The sequence below is a fragment of the Moschus berezovskii genome, chromosome X (genome assembly GCF_049115385.1).
Source record: "Moschus berezovskii isolate FMDL1 chromosome X, NW_MosBer_1.0, whole genome shotgun sequence".
NCBI classification, from domain to species: domain Eukaryota; kingdom Metazoa; phylum Chordata; class Mammalia; order Artiodactyla; family Moschidae; genus Moschus; species Moschus berezovskii.
Window position 1 is genome coordinate 70,913,507 of NC_142488.1, and position 9,129 is coordinate 70,922,635.

The 9,129-nt window shown below is 45.6% G+C and overlaps 1 pseudogene; it reads left to right on the top strand.

Moving 5' to 3' along the window:
• Window positions 1–818: 818 nt before the first annotated feature.
• LOC129563940 (protein fem-1 homolog A-like) lies at window positions 819–8,849 on the top strand (annotated as a pseudogene).
• Window positions 8,850–9,129: the final 280 nt, after the last annotated feature.

A 9,129-nucleotide genomic window follows, 5' to 3' on the forward strand; every position in this document is an offset into this window, starting at 1 on the left:
CTGTTCCTCTTCCGACACCTGTGAGAGGAGAGGGGGATGAGTTGGGGAGTGAATTGCACACTCTGTTGCCATCTCTCTGCACATGGCAGTCCCTGAACCAGAGAATTCTCTTTGGTTTTTATCCAGCTTTCCTAGAACAAGCATGCAAAGCACTGTCTCAGTGACATATTCAGCCGTGCAAGCCACAATGACAGTTCCACTGACCCATGAAAAATGTGGGGGTTAGGGGCATCAACCTCCTTCTGAGTGGAAAATCCAAGTATAAATTTAGACTCTTCCAAAACTTAACTACTAAGTCTACTATTGACCAGAAGCCTTACAGTTAACACAAACAGTTGATTAACACCTATTTTGTATGTTAAATGCATTAACTGGGTGGTAGCAGTAAAGAAGCCACCTGCCAGTGTAGGAGATGGGCCACATAGGTGGGTTTGATCCTTGGGTGGGGAAAATCCCCTGGAGGAGAAAATAGCAACCCACTCCAGTATTCTTGCCTGAAAAATTCCACGGACTGAGGAGCCTAGCAGGGTACACTCCCTGGAACCACAAAGTCAGACACGACTGAGCACACACTCACACCCATGCATTATATCCTGTATTCTTAAAGTAAGCTGGAGAAAAAAAAATGTTATTAAGAAAATTGATAAGGAGATGCACCTAGGATGGCAGTGGGAGAGATGGTGAAGGCTGAAGCCTGCCCCTCTGGGCTCAGTCCTCAGTCCCCTGTCCCTCCAACCTTCCCTGTGGCAGCCCATGTCCTGGCAGAGGCCCAGACGGTGGACCTCTACACCATCATATACAACGGCAGTCCATGGTAGATGCTTCAGAGGCTGCTTAGTGGCTGGACAGGGAGGAGTCGGACAAGCTGACAAGCGAGTTGGCCAATGAGGGAAAGGGGTGGGGAGTTAAGGTGGGGGCACCGCTTGTCATCACCTCCCATTACAGCCACCTAGATGTGGTTGCATAAGGTGGACCGTGTGGTGCCAGCTTGGAGGCGGCCAGCTTGGTACACTTCAATGACAAGACCATCAAGGGTGCGCAGTCGCCTTGGGCCACCTAGGCCACTGACCCCTTGGACCTGGTGCAGTGCCTGCTGTGCTGTGGGGCCTTGGAGAGCTGCACCACGTTCACGTGCACGAAGCACCTGCACGCTTACTGCTTCACTTGGCACGTGGAGGTGGTGCGCTACCCGGCAGACGAACACCAGGTGGACCTGGAGGTGACCAACTGGCATGGGCACCCATGCCTCATGATCTCCTGTTACATAGGCCACCACCAGATCACCCACTACCTATTGCTGTAGGGCGCCCAGGTGAACCTGTTCAGCATCAAGGACAGTGTGGCCCTGTGTGACTGCACCAAGGCCAGCAGCCCGGGTGTCTTGCAGCTGCTGTTCGGGTGCCAGACTCACAGGGAATGGGATGGCTATGGCATGACGCCACCTCTGGCTGCCCACGTGATGGACCACACCAGCATCGTGGAGGACCTGAGCCAGGAGCAGCCTGCTGGCGAGGAGACGTGGCCAGAGGTGGCCCGAGAAGGCCCCTCCACCAGCCAGGCGTGTGTCAGCCCCAGGGCACCTGCTGCGGTAACTCTTTCCAGGAGGAACACCTGAGTACCACCTGTGAAGCCACCTAGCAGCCTTGGAGTTGCTGGGAGCCACCTACATGGCTAAGAATCGGAATCTGCTCAGGTTCCTGAAACTCTTTGTAGGGGCCATGGAGCTGCGTCACCAGGGAGCACGTATCTGCCTAAACCCAATCCTCACCTCTGAATATTCCAGGGAGGTGAACACCATCGAGGAATTGGAGGCACTCACCACGCAGGGGGGTGAGAAGCATATGCAGGCACTGTTGACCTGAGAGCGATTCTATCCCCTCCCACTATATGCGCCACCAGGATGTGGTATAGGCCAACTCGGACAGCGTCCAGTGCTGCATCCACTAGTGGACGTACACCTTGGACATGCAGGAGGAGGACCTGGAGCCTCAGACCACCAGAAGTTTCCTATCCTTTGATGAACTCTTCTCCTTGGCCAAGCTCCAGAACCACTTGGTCAAGGGGCAGCCTGAGTATGCCAGTTAGCTTTGCAGATCTCATGTGGGTGCTGTACAAGGTCTGGGAAGTGGAGCAAGCCCAAGGAGCCCAGGGACTCAGCCCAGTTCACCAAGGCCCTGGCCATCATTTCTGCCTGCTGGAGAAAGTGGAGTGCAGGCCAGATCAGGAGGACATGAAGCACCAGAGCTCAAGTGTGCCCATCACAGCTAGAATGTCTCCACTCCTGCACAGGGTGGTGGACACTTACCACGAATGTGGTTCACTTCTAAGTGGGCAGATTCCCCTCTCTCCAGGTGATCAAGGTGCCCTAGACTGCGGGGCCGACCTAGACAGCTGGGATTTTGACAACACCTCCTCCCCCCCTCCCCGTGCACATTGCAAAGCAGAACAACTGCCTGGGTATCATGAATGCCCTGATACAGGCGGGGGCCCACATGGACACCACCAGTGCCTTTAAGAAGACAGCCTACGAGCTGCTGCGTGAGAAGCTGCTGGCCAAGAGCACTATTCAGTCCTTCAACTAAGTGACCCTGTAGTGCATTTCAGCCTGCACTCTGGACAAGAGACACACTAACCCACTGAGTCAGCTAGATAAGATGGTAGATGTGCGAAATAGGCTGTCGAATAAAGTAGTACAAAATCTTGGTCTCCCATCACTGGGGGTGCGGGTCCGATCAAGTGCTCTTGCTGGAGAAGCCATCCCTGCAAGATTGTCTTGTGTGGAGGCAGGGTGGGGGAGGTATTCTCCATGCGCCATGGCTGCCAGCAGGAGAGTGTTTTTGGCCTCTTGGGAAAGCAGTCAAGAGCAGAAGGGGACTGGAGCCGCCACCCCCACAGCTCAGGAAAAAGGCCGTTCCCCTGTGCCTCTCCTCCAGTCCTGTCTCGGGGAAGCTACACAGAAGCCTCCAGAAGCCATGGTAGGTGCTTGAATATTCTGTCCCTCTAAGGGAACTAGGTCTTGTTTGGATTTGCAGTGTTAGTTAGGATGGTCTTTATTTTCTAGACCAGGTTCTTACCTTCTGTCAAGGCAGGAAATGCCATCACTGTCCCTCTAGTAGCCTAGAATAAAGAAACGAGGCAGTATAAATAAAAAAAAAAATCCGTAAGGAAGAGAAAAAACATTCAGAGTACTGTCCTGTATTTATTGCTACTGTAAGTATATGTCATTTGTTTACAAGAGGAGTTATTTGTCAGTAGCTACATCAGTATTGTTTTATGTGATACAAACACTATAGATGTTTTACATTTTATTAACACTAGATATGACAAATGAAAAGATAATGTGAAAAAGAAATTCTTATTTATTTACAGTTATGATTCATGTCCTGATAATGAAGAAACAGCAATATGATTGCTTTATGGTAGCTCAGCCTATACGCTAATGAGTGAATTGTTATAAAATGTTTGTGGGCATACAGTATTATAGTCATATTCGTAGTCAGTATCAGAAGCATTTTTTAAAGAACAGGTCTGATGACTGGCTTATATGCAGTTTTCCCATTTCCAAGAGAGAGTGAGGTATACAATACAATAATGTAATTCTTTGCGAGCAAAGTTGTAAAACAGTAAGAAAACTAACACACTAATAATTTTATATTGAATGTCACTCATCTCCTTCCTATGTGAGGATAGGCTGTCCACTGCAATACATCTTGCACACAATATTCTATATGATGGATACCTAGAAGATGAGAATGGCCAAAAAACATCCCTGTCATACAGTTATTAGATTTTCACATGAAGACACGCAAAACACATACACAACAGATATGTTTGATAACTGTAAGGCATGATGATTCTTTGCTGAAGTGGATGTGGATAATGATGAAAGCTTTCATGCTCGTCTTCGTGTTGAGTAGATTGGGGAGGAAGAGGAAAAGGAGGAGTTTGTCTCGCTGTCTCCGGGGCAGCAGAGGTGAAGGAAGTGGAAGGGAAGGCAAGAGAAGCAGGGACACATAGTGTAACTTTATGGAAACACATCGTGATCTCTGTCTGAGTTTTTGCTTTTTCTTTCTTCCAAAAATGTCTCTATACTGTACCAACCCTTGTTCCACCATTTGCTTTCGTTTCAGTGCCTGTCAGATGCCATATTATAAAAGAAGTCAAAAGCAGTCTTGAGGAGTCTGCCACATTGTCTAATGTCAGTTTGTTTTCTAACTCTGCTTCTTCTACATTTTCTCATCTTCCTCCTCATTGCCAGGCATTGGTTGGGAAGTAGGGACTCATCTCCATCAAGTACGCTTCTGTGAATTCCTCTGGTGTGGTGTCTATTAGCACTTGAATTTCTCCAAGATCCATATCTTGAAATCCTTATCCCCTGCTTTTTTTTTTTTTTGCCACATCCACAACTTCCTGATTTCCTTGATGGGCTCTTTCATAAATCCTGTGAAGTCATACACAACATCTGCACAGTTTTCTCCAGCAGGATTTTATTGTTTTGGGCTTGATGGCTTTTGCAGCTTTTTCTGTAACAACAATGACATCTTCAATAGTGTAATCCTTTCAGACTTTAACAATGCCCTCTGTATTTGAGTTCTTTTCCATAGTGTTGACAATCCTTTCCGTACAGGACTGTGTGCAATGAGCCTTAAAGGTCCTTTTGATCACCTGATCTAGAGGCTGACCTAGAGATATATTGCACTTGAATCACTTTAATGTCTTCAGAGTTAAACAGCTGGAGTTCTGGGTGGCCAGGGGATATTGTCCAAGGTCAAAACAACTTTAAAAGACAGTCCCTTACCAGCCATATATTTCCTGACCTCAGAGACAAAGCATCGATGTAACCAATCCAGGAAAAGAGTTCTGATTCTTCAGGCCGTCTTGCTGTATAATCAAAAGACTGGCAGCTGGTGTTTATCTTTTCCCATCAAGGCTTGCCTTGTGGTTCAGATGGTAAAAAATCTGCCTGCAATGCAGGAGACACAGGTTAGATCCCTGGGTCAGGAAGATCCCCTGTGGAAGGAAATGGCAACCCACTCCAATATGCTTACCTGGAGAATCCCATGGACAAAGGAGCCTGGAGGGCTAGAGTCCATGGGATCTCAAAGAGTCGAGACTGACACACTCATGTCTCAGGATTAGCATCTTTATAGATAAGGGCAGTCCTGTTCATAAACTCAGCTCCTTTTGAATAAAACAGTAGCATTAGCCTATCCATTCCTGCCTTAAATCCTGGTGCTTGCTTCTCTTCCTTACTAATAAATGTCCTTTCTGGATTTTTTTCCCCAGAATAGGGCACGTTTGTCTGTATTCAAAACCTGTTCAGGCCGGTATCCCTCTCCTCAGTGATTTTTCTACATGGTATCTGGAACTCATCTGCTGCCGCCTGGTGGGAACAAGCTGCTTCTCCTCTTATCTTGACATTTTAAGGCTTTCCTGATAGCTCAGTTGGTAAAGAATCCCCCTGCAATGCGGGAAACCTGGGTTCGATCCCTAGGTCGGGAAGATCCCCTGGAGAAGGGAAAGGTTATCCACTCCAGTGTTCTGGCCTGGAGAATTCCTTGGACTATCCAGTCCTTGGGGTCACAAAGAGTCGGACACGACTGAGCATCCGTCAGTCAATCCTGACGTCCCTGCCTTCAATCCTGGTGCTTGCTCGTCTTCCTTACTAATAAATGTCTTTTTTCACATATTTCCGGCAAAATAGGGCACTTTTGTCTGTATTCAAAACCTTTTCAGGCAGATACCCCTCTGTTCAGTGATTTTTCTACATGGTATCTGGAACTCATCTGCTGCCCCCTGGTGGGTACAGGATGCTTCTCCTCTTATCTTGACATTTTAAAAGCCAAACAAACCTCTTAAAATTATCAGATCTTTTTTTGCTGACATTACATTCTCCAGCTTTATATTCTTTACCTTCCTTTTGCTTTAAGTTGTTGTAGAAAGACTTTGCTTTTCCTTGAATCATACAGAGAGGCTTTTGGTATGCATTTCTCAGAGCAATCCTGCATCTACGTTAAAGCTGCATTTTCAAGATGAGATAAGGTGTTTCACAAAATGTGCAAAGTTACCATGCCTGTTGGTATAGCCGACGTGACAGCTTCATCAGTTTCTTAAAAAAAAAAAAAAAGTGCAGTCCTTATGCTGGATTCAGTTGTCTTGAGATGGTGGGCAACCACAGCGGCAGACCTCAACCTATAGCACATATCAAACAATTCAACTTTTTGTTATAATGCGGAGCATTTTCTCTGCTTCCTGGGAGCATTTACAGCATCACTATTGGTTTGGTTTGGTTCATGGTGTTATTCAAGGTTTACAGTATTGCACTAAGCATGATGAAAAATACATGAGAACCACAGAAGATGACTTGTTACTCCAATACACAATTTGTTGGAGAAACAAATTGCTCACACAGTGATGATTAATATCACATGGTGTTTTAAGCAGATACCTGCATCACTTGAGCTCACTGAAATTGCAAAAGAAGGTGGATATGAAATGATTGCAGGTGTACAGTATGAATGACAGTTAAATTTATGCAGTTATAATTTATTGCTGACTTTTTCCATGTGCTTACATTTCTCTTGACTGTGAATAGCGGCATGAATTATTGTAACTGTGTGCATAAGTTTTGATAAATTGCAATTTTTTATAATAGATTTGTGTACATTTTATGATAGTAAATAGCAAAAGAGACTATTTTCTACACATATGTGATGAATCCAGGTAATACCTTATAGTTTCTAAACCTTTAGATATTTCGAGTCTACATTGTTAATCTGTGAGTTTTTCAAATAAATTGTTGCAAATCCCAATAATTTTTTTTCAATAGATTTTTTGAAAATAATCCGTGTATAAGTGGCCTGTGCAGCTCAAACCCATGTTGGTCAAGGGTCAAGTATACACTGAATTGGCTTAACAGGCCACCTCAACCCCGAGGGACACTTTACACTTCAGTTCAGTTCAGTTCAGTCCCTCATCGTGTCCGACTCTTTGCGACCCCATGAATCACAGCACGCCAGGACTTCCTGTCTATCACCAACTCACGGAGTTCACCAAAACTCATGTCCATCAAGTCGGTGATGCCATCCAGCCATCTCATGTTCTGTCGGCCCCGTCTCCTCCCACCCCCAATCCCGCCCAGCATCAGAGTCTTTTCCAGGGAGTCAACTCGTCGCATGAGTTGGCCAAAGTATTGGAGTTTCAGCTTTAGCATCAGTCCTTCCAAAGAACACCCAGGATTGATAGCCTCAAGAATGGACTGGTTGGATCTCCTTGCAGTTCAAGGGACTCTCAAGAGTCTTCTCCAACACCACAGTTCAAAAGCATCAATTCTTCGGCGATCAGCTTTCTTCACAGCCCAACTCTCACATCCATACATGACCACTGGAAAAACCATAGCCTTGACTAGATGAGATCTTGGTTGACAAAGTAATGTCTCTGCTTTTTAATATGCTATCTAGGTTGGTCATAACTTTCCTTCCAAGGAGTAAGCGTCTTTTAATTTCAGGGATGCAATCAGCATCCACAGTGATTTTGGAGCCCAGAAAAATAAAGTTTGACACTGTTTCCACTGTTTCCCCATCTATTTCCCATGAAATGATGGGACCAGATGCCATGATCTTTGTTTTCTGAATGTTGAGCTTTAAGCCAACCTTTTCACTCTCCGCTTTCACTTTCATCAAGAGGCTTTTGAGTTCTTCTTCACTTTCTGCCATAAGGGTGGTGTCATCTGCATATCTGAGGTTATTGGTATTTCTCCCGGCAATCTTGATTCCAGCTTGTGCTTCTTCCAGCCCAGGGTTCCTCATGATGTACTCTGCATATAAGTTAAATAAGCAGGATGACAATATACAGCCTTGATGTACTCTTTTTCCTATTTGGAACCAGTCTGTTGTTCCATGTACAGTTCTAACTGTAGCTTCCTGACCTGCATACAGGTTTCTCAAGAGGCAGGTCAGGTGGTCTGGTATTCCCATCTCTCTCAGAATTTTCCACAGTTTATTGTGATCCACACAGTCAAAGGCTTTGGCACAGTCAATGAAGCAGAAATAGATGATTTTCTGGAACTCTCTTGCTTTCTCCATGATCCAGCAGATGTTAGCAATTTGATTCTGGTGCCTCTGCCTTTTCTAAAACCTGTTTGAACATCTGGAAATTCACGGTTCACATATTGCTGAAGCCTGGCTTGGAGAATTTTGAGCATGACTTTACTAGCGTGTGAGATGAGTGCAATTGTGTGGTAGTTTGAGCATTCTTTGGCATTGCCTTTCTTTGGGATTTGAATGAAGACTGATCTTTTCCAGTCCTGTGGCCACTGCTGAGTTTTCCAAATTTGCTGGCATATTGAGTGCAGCACTTTCACAGCATCATCTTTAAGGATTTAAAATAGCTCAACTGGAATTCCATCACCTCCACTAGCTTTGTTCGTAGTGATGCTTTCTAATGCCCACTTGACTTCATATTCCAAGATGTCTGGCTCTAGGTGAGTGATCACGCCATCGTGATTATCTTTGTCATGAAGATCTTTTGTGTACAGTTCTTCTGTGTATTCTTGCCACCTCTTCTTAATATTTTCTGCTAAACTTATCTGTACCTAAATCCCATGAACTGAATCTGGATGCTCCCTCACTCCCTCGAAATCAGATAAAATGGTCTTAGGTGCCTGCATCCAACAGAGCCTTAAACGTCGGATCTCTTACTTCTCCAAAGTTCTCGAGCATACTCAGAGTGGGAGTGCATGGTCTTTGGTCCCTCTTGGGAACAGGGACCTCTCTTGCTCCACCCCAATAATTTCTTCAAAGCAGTCGATTTCAGATAAGAAGGGAAAGGAGGGACAAGGTGTGGAGTGAGAGGGCAGCTACAGGCAAGAAGGCACGTCTTTATGTTTAGTTTCCAACAATGCAACAGCTGCTTGAGCCTCAAACAAAGGATCTCTTGTTTTCAGTATGCCCAGAGCTCTGTATCAGATGGCAAGGTCCTTGTGACTGATGATATCACTTTCAGATTTGAGGATGCCTTGATTCTGTTCAGTTCAATTGCTCAGTTCGCCTCTGTGACCCCATGAACCGCAGCATGCCAGGCCTCCCTGTCTATCACCAACTGCCAGAGTTCAACCCAAACCCATGTCCA